Raw genomic sequence first — 13,279 nt, forward strand, 5'->3', positions numbered from 1 at the left:
GTGGCGACTGTTCAAGAGCACTACGTGATATTTTGTACTTTGATCTTTTGGACTACATTCGCACTAGACTAGTGTGATCGCTTGGTTGTATCAAAAAAAAAAAAAAGGGGTTCCCCTATAGGCCACAAGGCCCACAACCTGATCAGACAAGAAACATGTCCATCTGTGACCCTATAAGTGCCTAATTTGGAGAAAAGAGATAGGAAAATGGATATTTTAGCTACTTTAGGATTTTTTGTGCAAGAAGGAGCTGAAGTTTAAACCATCAACCCAAAGGATCGAGGCGAGAATAGGGTGGAGACTATTATCCTCAGAAATGGTGAAGCTACCTGCCAATGCTTGAGTGGCTGAAAAATCTGCTATCTGATTGGCTTTCCAGAATATATAAGATGACAAGAAAATCTATCGAGTGCATTTCCAGCCAATTATGTTCTCTAGCGGAGGATGATTTTTGTCTCTAGCAACCTGAAGTTGGTTTATGCACACGATAATAGTTGAGGAATCACCCTCAATCCACATTTACATCGTCTGGAAGAAAGATACTGCAACATAAAGATCCTAGCATGTTCTGCTAATGAATGAATACTCGTGATAAGTGGAAAGATGCTATAGATGAGTCTTATACTCTGCATTATGTTGAATAATCTTGTATTCATGGTATTAAATTCTAAATCAAAAGGATATAGTTAATGGTGATAACAATAAGAACATCAAATCACATATAAATTCATGTTTGAATGCTTATCGTGCAATTTCTAGCCGAGTAGTACAGCAACAAAGACTAAGCATATCTTCAAGAATGGAGGATTGATGATAACAAGGGACTGAATATTGGACCGACATGATCCTATCAATTCAACTCCCTCGTCTTCTTCCTCTTAAAATGTTTTTAAGCTGCAACCACTTGTCATTAGCCTAAGGTAAAAATACGTGCCGCTGGCTGTTAGTGGCGTTTGTGAATATCTCCATGCAGACCAAAATGATACCTAAAATATGATCCGCTTCACAAAATGGTGGCTCAATTTATTTAGGCAATAGCATCATATGGTACAAGAGTATCCTTTTTGGTATTCTCTAGAGGTGTCCAAAGAATAATTCCATAAATCAGATCTTCAAATGTCTCACCAGACTAAGGTTAGGAGTTGTGTGGGATTCTACTTTATAATCCATCAAATATATTCTTACCATTTTATCGAAAATTTTATCTTGAGTATAATCCAGATCAATTTAAAATATGTAAAACAAATCTCAATGCATATTAACGTGGACCACATTCAGATAAGATTAACCGAATAAAATCCAACAGTTATATGTAAGTCTGCATATCAATAAACCATGATGTGGAGAGGAGGTTTTTATTTATGCCATGATCCGGTCCAGACCAGATTATGTATCTTTGTCCAAGGGTACATGCCTATGATTCTGGTAGCACATGGAGCAAGAAGAGAAAATGATGAAGCATGACTAGTACATTATATATCTAGAACCACAGCTTGACAAACATTTATCACCCTCAAGAAGCTCCATAGTTTTTTTTTTTTGGTAATCATTAACAGATCCATACTTGGTAATTCAGTCCTCGTACTTAAGGTTGCTTAATGTATCTAAGCACATCCTGCATATCATGTAGCACAAGAATAGCGTATGATACTTCTGTAAAGATTGGTATTCTTCTGTGAAAACATGGATGGATTACTACTTCACAGGGACAATTCAGCAAAAAGCCTGCCTCTATCACAATTGATAACCATATTTGCTATACTTGCACTGGTTTTTCCAGTAAGGTTTCCTTCGTAAAATGATAGAATTGTCATAGGTTGCTCCGGAGAGAGCGACCGGATGTCATCCACTGCCTTCCCACGGCCACTATCTGGCCGTTCCCCTTCTTCCGGATCTCCACCACCACCGCCGTCAGCCTTCTGCCCCCTTTATGCTCCACTATCCGTGCTTCGATCTCCACCTCTTCCTGGTCCCAATCCCATTTCAGTATCCATTATTTATTATCATCAAGAATAACGATGATAATTAGTATTATTATTAGTTATTAGGAATTGGATAGATGGTTGGTTGTTGGGGATGGAATAAAATGAAGGGAAGAGACGTCCTCACGTTGGCGCGGGCAGAGAAGAAGTAGGAGATGTCGAACTGGACGGAGATCTTGATGAGGCCCTCGGTGGTCATGATGGCCGCCGCCCCCACGACGTCCATCACCGTCGCGATCGCCCCGGCCTGCCAATTCCCCTCCCCATCCTGCGCGGAAAGGGAATTATTCCAGCTGGGTTAGGTTTAGGTCGAGCGATTCTTGGTTCTTAGGAAGGAGAGGAGGAGAGAGGGGAATAAATAAAAGAGGAAAGGAGAGTTACTTAACGGTGAGGTGGAGGGGGACGCGGAAGGAGCAAAGGGCTTGACCGGCCTGGACGCGGGAGACGCAGAGGCCGGAGAGGGAGAGGGCGTTGAAGAAGCCGCCCTTCCAGACCGCCCCTCCGGCAGCATCTTGGCTTTGGCTCTTGGCGATGATGTTCTCCAGCCATTCCCTGGCCGCCGTCTCTCGCTCCTCCATCCCCATCCCCCTCCTCTCGGTCTCTCCTTCCGTCGTCGTTCGCTCGCTCTCTCTATCCGTCTGCTTGCAAAGAAAAGCCGTCGATGTTTGGAGCGATGTGCGTGGCCGTGCGTGGCGACCGACCGACCACTATAGCAAGGATCCCATGCGGCGCGCGCGCGGCATGCAAGTCCTTGCAGCTACGGCGTACACAGCCCAAACGGGGTTGTTGGGTTGGGTTTGAGCGGGGGGGGGGGGGGGGGGGGGGAGGGTTGGCCGGGGAGAGAGAGAGTGCCAAATTTATATGATGCGGGATGAGAATTAAAAATTTAGATAGGAGATACATGTAATATTAATAATCAGATTATCGAGAAGAATTATCAAAAATAATTAAAATCTAAATGTAGCATAAAAATTATAATGAGTACAAAAATCATGCAGAAGTTATTTTAAAAGTAAATCAGAGAAGAAAACTCGATACGCACTATTAGAGATTTATTCTGATTGGATCGAAGGTCGTTAAAAAACTATCTCATTTAGGTCAGGGCTCTACTCCTAATAATTTCAAGGTAGATCAAACAAAGTAGGTTCTCGAACAACCAATAATAATATGAAGGAACTACCTCAAGAAAAAATCTCATCTAGCACGAGATCTTGCGCAATCTAGAGGAAAAGATCAATTCGGTAGGAGTTGAAGAGTGCCGTAGGGATTCGACGTCGAAGAAGATCGCCTTGCCTTTATATCTGGATCGCAAATTCGTAAAAAGAATATGATTGCTCCAGTTCTATTCAACCTTCAAGGAGAGGGCGTTAAGGTGTGAATCTAATTATGGATAGTAAAGAGTGGATTATTGTTGATTGGAAGATGTAGATAGCAGATTAGGAGATAGAGGATTTGGGAGAAGAGGTAGAGGAAGAAGGAGGGAGGAAGAAGGAGAAGGAAGAGAGACGCACTAAAGAGTTTGAGAAGGATCTTTTTTCTTATTCCAAAATATGCTACTACAACCATATGATCGATGGAAATAAAAAGAGGGAGGATGCCCTCAACAAAGGAGGAAATCACATCCAACTCTTTTCTTGCATGCGTGAAATAATGATAGAAAAGGAAGGAGTGGAGGAAAATCACGTCTAGCCCTTTTCTGACGTGCATGAAATCACGATAGAAAAGAAAGAGATGGCACTTTGGGCAAATCCCATACTAATGACCTAATTATTTAAAATTCAAATTTCTTACTTAAATTTCAAATAATCCAGACTTAGCTTAGTCAAGTAGATTGGCCCATATAGGACTAACGGGACTCGAACTCAGAGGCTTCAAATACATCAGACTCAACTTACATGACTCATGACTCAAAACAACTCAGTTGATGATCAAACCAAATACATAAGATCAGACCAAGTACATAACAATCAAATCAAATACAAATAGATGCTCTCTTGATGAAGGTGATGGCCACGATCTATCATGATGAAGGCGATGACTATGATTTACTGGTGCTCCCCTGATGAAGGTGATGACTATGATTTGTTCTAATGAAGACGGTGTCCTCACCAATTTTCTTAGACGGAGAAGAATTCGATCCTGTCGAGTCTGGATCTGCTTGGCTCTGGCGGTATTTAAGTAGCTCTGGACTGATCCTCTGCAGCTCCTCCTGAGTAATCCATTAATCTTCTGACCTAGGCCTTCCTCGCCATTGAACCAGATAGCGATGATAGTCTCATCTCTTGGTGGACACAGTCTGCTCGTCCAGAATGCATTCGATTGAGTCATGCTTTAAATTTTTATTTACTTTGGCTTGGGGACACTTGGATAAGGGTTCACTCTCAAAAGAAGGTACAGGCTCAAAAAGATCTTTGGGTATCATTATTGATTCTTTGTATGCTACCAAATTAGAAACATTAAAAGTAGAGCCAAAATCATAATCAGCAGGAAGGTCGATAATGTATGCATTCGAACCTACCTTTTTTAAAACTTTAAAGGGGCCTGCTGCACGAGCATGTAACTTCCAAATAGTCCCTAAGGAAAATCATTCTGATCTAATTCTAATCATGATGTAATCACTCTCAGTAAATTCCTTAACTTGTCTGTATGAATCTGACAGTTGTTTATTGTTGCTCCTAGATTGATTTTGATGACTACAAAACAGTTGGAAGGGATACAAATAATTTTTTATGTGAAAAAGACCTTATGCTCTACAGGGGCAAAATCGTAATTTCATCAAAACTCTGATTTGATAACATCATCGTGTAGAACAAATGATATGTAATCTATTGGTGAAAGTTTCATGGTTTTTGGACTTATATTTTTGGAGTTATGAAGGTTTGAAGTTCATGAGTCGACTCATGAGTCAACTCATGAAACTATGAGCTGATTGGCACGCAAAGATTAGCCATGGCACGCTGGTTTTCTGGCTTGGCACGATCTGTGAGTCGACTCATGAGTCGACCCACAAGGCATGAGTCGACTCATGAGTCGACCTCTGCTGTTTTGGGCCAAAAAAATTCAGAAACCCAATCTCTGGACTTTGCAACAGAGGTCGACTCATGAGTCGACCCCTGAGGCATGAGTCGACTCATGAGTCGACTCATATGTCGGGATTTGCCTGTAACGGCTAGTTTTTGGCCAGATTTGGTTGCTTTTTAATGCTGCTTTTTGTGCTCTAACGGCTCTTTTTCTGCCTAGCTTGTTTTCCTTTGTCTCTTAAGACTATAAAATGTTTCAAAAGGTGGAAAACAAAAAAAGAGAGATCCAAATATCCAAGAGGCATTCAAGTGATTTGAAAAGAGAAAATCAAGAGCATTCAAGAGGGCATTCAAGTGCATTCAAGAGAGAGTTTTCTCAAGCCAACTTCTCAACCTCATTCAAGAGCTCATTTAAAGCCTTCAAGAAGCCTTCAATCAAGCTCACCAACTCCTCAAGCATTTACTTCATCTCTCATCCACTTTGAGGAAATCCAAGAAGGGCTTCTTCATTTGAGTAAAGCATATTTATTGTTATATTCGCTTACTTAAGGAGCTATTCTTGTACTTATTTGTACTCTAAACTGATTTTATCTTGTGAGCAATTATTTTTGTTTTGGAGGGTTTCCAAAACAAGGAAAGGTTGATCCGAACCTGAAATCGGAGTGTATTGGGTCGGCTTGTACCCGGAAAACAAGTGGACTAGCTTGGGATAGCTAGTGTCGGAGTTTCCGACGGTTGTATTCGGGTTGAATACAAAGTATAGTGGATTGGAATTCTCAAGTAGGAGCTTGGGGAGTGGATGTAGGTGCAAGGTTGGCACCGAACCACTATAAATCATTGTGTTTGTGGCATGCTTTATTGTTTCTCTTTAATTCTCCATTATATCCTTGCATTCTTGTTTTAAGTAATTAATCTCAAACCAAAGTCTCTCTCTTCATTCATCAAGTTTTTGATATATAATTTTTACAAGTAATTAGTTAAGCCTAAAATCTTTAAAACCCAATTCACCCCCCCTCTTGGGTTGCATAGCTGGGCAACAAGTGGTATCAGAGCCCGGTGCTCTAGCCCTTCTTTGATCTAACAATCAAAGAGCCAAAGATCTATGGCAACCCACGTCGGCACTTCTCTAGCCGAGGGGCAATCTACCAACCGACCTCCACTTTTCAATGGGTCTAACTACACCTATTGGAAAGCTCGGATGAAGATTTTCATACAAGCACTAGACTATGATATGTGGAGTATCATAGTGAACGGTCCACACACACCCACCAAGATAATAGATGGTGAGGAGTCAACCAAACCCGAAAGAGAATGGGATGAGGTTGATAAGAAATTGGCACAGTTAAATGCTAAAGCTATGAATGTTCTTTACTGTTCACTTGATGCAAATGAATTTAATCGCATTTCTACCTGTGCATCTACTAAAAAAATATGGGATAGGTTAGAAGTAACCCATGAGGGAACAAATCAAGTAAAGGAGTCTAAAATAAACATGCTTGTACATAAATATGAGTTATTTAAAATGGAGCATGATGAGTCCATAACTGCTATGTTTACTCGCTTTACTGATATAATTAATGGTTTGAAGAGTCTTGGCAAATCTTATACTAACAGTGAACTTGTAAGGAAGATTCTCAGGTCATTGCCAAGAACCTGGGAAGCCAAGGTGACTGCTATCCAAGAAGCAAAGGACTTGAACACTCTACCTCTAGAAGAGCTTCTTGGATCCTTGATGACTCACGAGCTTAGCATGAAGCAACATCAAGAGGATGAAGTCTAAAAGAAGAGAACCATTGCCCTCAAATCCACAGCCTCTCCTGATGAAGAAACTGACGATACAGAAGATGAAGAATAGGATGAAGAAATGGCACTCATCACCCGAAGATTCAAGAAGTTCCTAAGAAAGAGAAAACAGGAGATGAGAAAGAGACCTTTCACAAAAGGGGAACAAAGCAAAGAGAAAGAAAAAGATCAACCCCTTATATGCTATGAGTGCAAGAAGCCGGGGCATTTCAAATCCGAATGTCCACAATTGAAGAAAGGTCCCAAAAAGTTCAAAAAGAAGGCAATGATGGCCACATGGAGTGCGAGCGACGACTCAAGCTCCGATGAGGAGACCTCAACAGAACAAGCCAACCTGTGCCTTATGGCACACGATAATGAGGTAATTTCTGAAAACCCTAGTGATTTTACTTTTGAAGAATTACATGAAGCCTTCAATGATTTAATTGATGAATTGAAGAAACTAGGAATGAAAAACAAAGAACTAAAACAGAAAAATCAGTCTTTAGTAAAACAAGCAGAAAATCTTTCAGTTGAAAAATCTACTTTGCTTCAAGAGAACCAAAGCCTAAAGAATGATATTAATAAGCTGAAACCTATAGTAGATAAATTCACCTTAAGTTCAAACAAACTAAATATGATTCTTGAAAATCAAAAGCCGTATATGATAAGGCCGGACTTGGCTATAACCCCTTAAAAAACAAAAATTTCTGAAAAATATTTATGTAAATTATTCAAGTAACAAGCCTACCAATACTACTTGTTTTAAATGTGTGGAATAGGGCATAAATCTTACACTTGTGCAAACATAACTGTAAAGAAAATATGGGTTCCAAAAGGAACCATCTTGACTAACCAAAAAGGACCAAGAAAGCTTGGGTACCTAAAACAAAAACTTGATATTTGTTTGCAGGTGTGTCTAGCATCCCATGGAGAAAACAGGAAATGGTATCTGGACAGTGGATGCTCGAGACACATGACTGGTGATGAATCACAATTCATCACGTTGATGCTAAGGATGGAGGGATGGTCACCTTTGGAGATAATGGCAAAGGAAAGATCATCGGGATAGGTAACATTGGTATCACTCCCTCCAAATATATTGAAAATGTTTTGTTAGTTAAAGGTTTAAAGCATAACTTACTTAGCATTAGTCAATTTTGTGATAAAGGGTATAAAGTAGTTTTTGAATCATCTGTTTGTATTGTGACTAGTCCTGTTAATGATGGCATCAAATTTATAGGACATAGACATGGCAATGTTTATATGGTAGATCTAAATGATTTAGCCAAATTAGACATGCAATGCCTAGTATCCTTAAATGCTAAAGTTAATGAGACTAGTTGGCTTTGGCATCGTAGACTTGCTCACATTAGCATGCATTCTCTTTCAAAATTAATTAAGAAAGAATTAGTTGATGGCTTGCCTAAACTGAATTTTGAAAAAGATAGGATTTGTGATGCATGTCAATTAGGTAAGCAAACTAGAGTTTCATTTAAATCCAAAAACATTATTTTAACTTCTAGACCATTAGAGCTTTTGCATATGGATTTATTTGGACCAACTAGAACCACAAGTCTAGGAGGAAAATGATATGGTTTTATAATAATAGATGATTATTCACGTTTTACTTGGGTTTTCTTTTTGGCACACAAAGATGAAACTTTTCATATTTTCACTAAATTTCATCGAAAAGTCACTAATGAAAAAGGATTTTCAATTCAAAATATTAGAAGTGACCATGGAACTGAATTTGAAAATCAAGACTTTGAAAATTTTGTGATGAGAATGGAATCGGCCATAACTTCTCTGCTCCTAGAACACCCCAACAAAATGGGGTAGTTAAAAGGAAAAACAGAACCTTAGAAGAAATGGCCCGTACCATGCTTTGTGAAACCAACCTTCCAAGATATTTTTGGGCGGAAGCTATTAACACAGCATGTTACATTCTAAATCGTGCTTTAATTAGACAATTTTTTAAGAAAACCCCCTATGAACTTTGGAAAGGAAGAAAACCAAATATTGCATATTTTCATGTTTTTGGTTGCCGATGTTTTGTATTAAATATTGCAAAATCAGATGAAGCAATCTTTCTGGGTTACTCCTCTACTAGTAAAGCTTTTAGAGTTTTTAATAAAAGAACTTTAGTAGTTGAGGAGTCCATTCATTTGTCTTTGATGAATCTAACGATCTTCCTTAAGGAAGAATGAGGGTGTTGATGATGCAGATCCATTAATAGAAGGTATGAAGGAGATCACTCTGAAAGATTCAGCCACTCCAGAGGACAAGGAACAAGAAGACAAACAAGATGAGATAGGTGAGGAAATTCAAGAACAACCTCAAGGTACAAATGACCTACCCAAGGAATGGAGGTATGTTCACAACCACCCTAAGGAGTTAATTATTGGTGATCCTATGCATAGTGTAAAAACTCGCTCTTCACTTAGAGATGTGTTTAATCATTGTGCTTTTGTATCTCATTTTGAACCTAAAACTATTGAAGAAGCTGAAAAAGATCATAATTGGATTAATGCAATGCAAGAGGAACTTAATCAATTTGAAAGAAATAATGTTTGGACTTTGGTTTCAAGACCTAAAAACTGTTCAATAATTGGCACAAAATGGGTCTTTAGAAACAAATTAGATGAGCATGGTAATGTAATTAGAAATAAAGCAAGATTGGTTGCTAAAGGATATAATCAAGAAGAAGGGATTGATTTTGATGAAACCTTTGCACCAGTAGCTAGATTAGAAGCCATTAGACTTCTACTTGCATATGCTTGCTTTATGAAATTCAAATTGTTTCAAATGGATGTTAAAAGTGCATTTTTAAATGGATTTATTGCTGAAGAAGTTTATGTAGAACAACCCCCTGGATTTGAAAATCATGCCTTTCCTAATCATGTCTTTAAATTAAATAAGGCATTATATGGATTAAAACAAGCACCTAGAGCATGGTATGATAGACTAAGCAAATTTTTACTAAGTAATGTTTTTCAAGAGGTAATGTAGATACAACCCTCTTTATCAAAAGAAATCAAAATGATATGTTAGTTATACAAATTTATGTTGATGACATAATTTTTGGGTCTACTAATGAATCCCTTTGTCAAGACTTTGCTAAGCTTATGCAGGGAGAGTTCGAGATGAGCATGATGGGAGAACTCACCTTCTTCCTCGGACTCCAGATCAAACAATCAAAAGAGGGAATCTCCATCACCCAAAGCAAGTACACCAAGGAACTACTCAAAAGATTTGGAATGGAGAACTCCAAACCCATTGGCACACCAATGAGTCCCTCATGTAAGCTTGACAAGGATGATGAAGGTAAATGTGTAGACTTAAAATACTATAGAGGCATGATTGGATCATTATTATATTTAACTGCAAGTAGGCCTGATATCATGTTTAGTGTTTGTTTATGTGCTAGATATCAATCTAATCCTAAAGAATCTCATTTGAATGCTGTTAAAAGAATCCTTAGATACTTAAATGGTACTCAAACTTTAGGGTTATGGTACTCTAAGGACTCACAAATAGATTTATTAGGATATTCTGATGCTGACTTTGCTGGATGTAAACTAGATAGAAAAAGCACAAGTGGAACTTGTCAATTTCTTGGAGTTAACCTAATCTCATGGTTTAGCAAGAAACAAAATTCGGTAGCACTGTCTACGGCTGAGGCCGAATACATTGCAGCTGGAAGTTGTTGTGCTCAAATCTTGTGGATTAAGCAACAACTCGAAGACTTTGGAATTAAACTTAATGAAACACCAATAAGATGTGACAACACAAGTGCCATAAATCTATCTAAAAATCCTATTCAACACTCAAGATCCAAACATATTGAAATAAGACATCACTTCATAAGAGAACATGTTCAAAACAAAAATATAATTCTTGAATATGTTTGCACCGAAAATCAATTAGCTGATATCTTTACAAAGGCCCTTAGTGAGGATAATTCTGTGAAATTAGGAGAAATCTAGGAATTCTTGATCCATTTGCCTGAATTATTTTTTTAAATTCCAATGATTTATGGTCAAAATCTCCTAAGAGCTCAATTTCCAACACCTTTCTTGGTCCCAAAAGCTCAAATTTTTCATTCTAAAAACTCATCTTAGAGCTAAACTCCTTCTCCCCAAAATTCAAATTTTTCTGGAATTATTCACATTTTTCCTGATTTTCTGAACTTCATGAGTCGACCCCCCTGAGTCGACTCAATGGCAAACTTGTAATTCCCAGCAACTTCCAACGGGCTGAAGGGTTTATATGTTGAATTACTGTTCGTGAGCCGACCCTCACGCTCGTCTTCCTCCTTCCGAAATCCATTCTCCCTTCTCCCATTTGCTCCATTTCCTAGGCTTGAGCTAGTGGAACTCCTCCCGCCTCCTCTCCACCGCAAATAGCCACTCCGGGAAAGGTTCTTTTGTGACCTCTTCCCTTGTTCTTCACGGTTGGAGCGTGCCCTAGCACTCCACCGTCCCTCTCAAATTCACTCATTCTCTCCTCCAAAACCTCAAATCACTCTCTTATAATCCTTCCTCCACTCCTTCACTTGCTCCTCAAGTCTCCTCGCCTGCTATTGAAGAGGGTATGGCACCAAAAATGAAACTTCCCCAAAGGAGAAAGTCTGTCCGGGAACTTGAAGATAGTGTCAGAAGGAAAAGACAAGCGGCACAGTCCACCTCTGCTCCCGTTCCAGATTCAGTTCAAGATCCTTCACAGTCTTCTCAAACTCCCAGTAAGAACCCTCTCTCAGATAGAAAAGTAGAAACCGGGAAAAACATTGACTTCCGGTTCTTTGAAAGTGAGGGATTTTCTTTAGCAAGTAAGATCAAAAATCAGGGATGGAGCTTTTACTGTTTACTCAAAGAAGTCACCTTTGTTGACCTTGTTAGGGAGTTTTATCAGAATCTTATTTATGGAAATGGGTCTGTAACTTCAACTGTGAAAGGGATTGATATCTGTCTGGATCCTATCATTTTAGGGGAGATTTTACACTTACCTAGTGAAGGTTATGCATACATAGAACTCCCCGTGAAAGAAGAAGGTATAAGTGTTATACTTGGAGGAACCTACCAAGGAATTTGAATAAACTAGAGGCCAAGATTTTACCTATAGAAATGAGAATCTTACATCAAATGGTCACAAAACTTTTCTTCCCTAGGAGTGGTAGGCACGATCTTCTGTCAGGCAGGGACATATGCATTATGTTTCACATTATCACAAAAACCCCCCTAAACCTCCCAGCACTTATGATAGAGGCCATGAGAGAGACTCTGAACAGATCTAAGGCACATTTGCCTTATGGTATGGCCCTGACTAGAGTTTTCAGGAGGTTTGGAGTTAGTTGTGAGGGGGAGGCTCCCACCAAACTATCTCATGTTGATACCTTCAACCTTCACACCTTGCATCGAATGGGGTTCACTAAAAGTGGTGGTGGTTGGATCAGGGGAGCTGAGGAGAGAGCAGAAGAAAGAGCAGAAGAGAGAGCAGAAGAAAGAGCTGAGGATACAACAGAAGTCAGAGCTGAAGAAGAAGAAGGTCCATCATCTCCTGTTCATGGCTTCAGGGCAGCTTCACCAGATATACAGTTCTTTCCGGATCCAGAGGCTGGCCCTTCTGAGTTTACCAGGATACCCACACCTGTGCATCAGCCAGAGAGCAGAGCACCTCCGCCAGAGTTCACACTGTCCGATTATCAGATTGAGCGGATTGCACAGCGTATGGTCTCTTTGATGTCGAGTCAGATGAGCAGTACTTCATTTGTACCAGGGGCTACTTCTACTGATCAGACTTTGACTCCCCACATCTTCACAGTATATCAGATGATGGCAGATCAGTCCATGAGGATTCAGCAGCTTGAGGACACTGTTCTGAGATTGACTGGCAGAGTTCTCGAGTTACAGGGGCAGGTCTTCGATTTGGCACACCCTCAGCCTCAGGAGTCTTCGATTGAGGTCACTGATCTCACTGCAGAGGCCGGCAGACTCAGAGGAGCTCTTGAGGGCGGTTATGAGTTATTGAGGAAGGAGATCAGAGGATCAAGTGAGCAAGCTACTACTCAGTTCACTGCACTTCTCCAGGCTGTCTCCAGGGCACTGACTGTACTTGACTCCATCAGACTTACCCTTTCAGTTCAGTCCCTAGCTTCTCAGCGTTCTCAGCCACCCAGTTCCTCCCGTTCGCCTGCTCGTGCCAGTTCTTCCTCTCGTGCCAGAGGCAGACGGGGTCGAGGACGCATCTCAGATCCAGATCCATCTGATCCTTATCACATTTCTGATGATTCTGATCATTGATCATTTCTAGATCCTAGGTCTTAGAATTTAGTCCTCTCTAGGATCTGTATTTTTGGGGCCATGTATTGACATGAGCTAGTTGACTTTGTATGTTACTTTTTATGTTACAATCTATGTACTGAAACAATTATGGCTTTACCTTTGGAATGATGATTATCTTACTTTGGTCATATATTCTCTTTTGTGAAATATT

The 13,279-nt window shown here is 39.8% G+C and overlaps 1 non-coding gene across 1 annotated transcript; it reads right to left on the reverse strand.

Moving 5' to 3' along the window:
- Window positions 1-1,325: 1,325 nt before the first annotated feature.
- Window positions 1,326-2,772, reverse strand: LOC105048309 (uncharacterized). The gene is made up of 3 exons (XR_003801292.2): window positions 2,369-2,772; window positions 2,110-2,250; window positions 1,326-1,966 (listed from the first exon to the last, which is right to left on the reverse strand). It is a non-coding gene; the product is annotated as an uncharacterized protein (transcript).
- Window positions 2,773-13,279: the final 10,507 nt, after the last annotated feature.

This window comes from Elaeis guineensis, chromosome 7, assembly GCF_000442705.2.
Source record: "Elaeis guineensis isolate ETL-2024a chromosome 7, EG11, whole genome shotgun sequence".
Classification (NCBI taxonomy): domain Eukaryota; kingdom Viridiplantae; phylum Streptophyta; class Magnoliopsida; order Arecales; family Arecaceae; genus Elaeis; species Elaeis guineensis.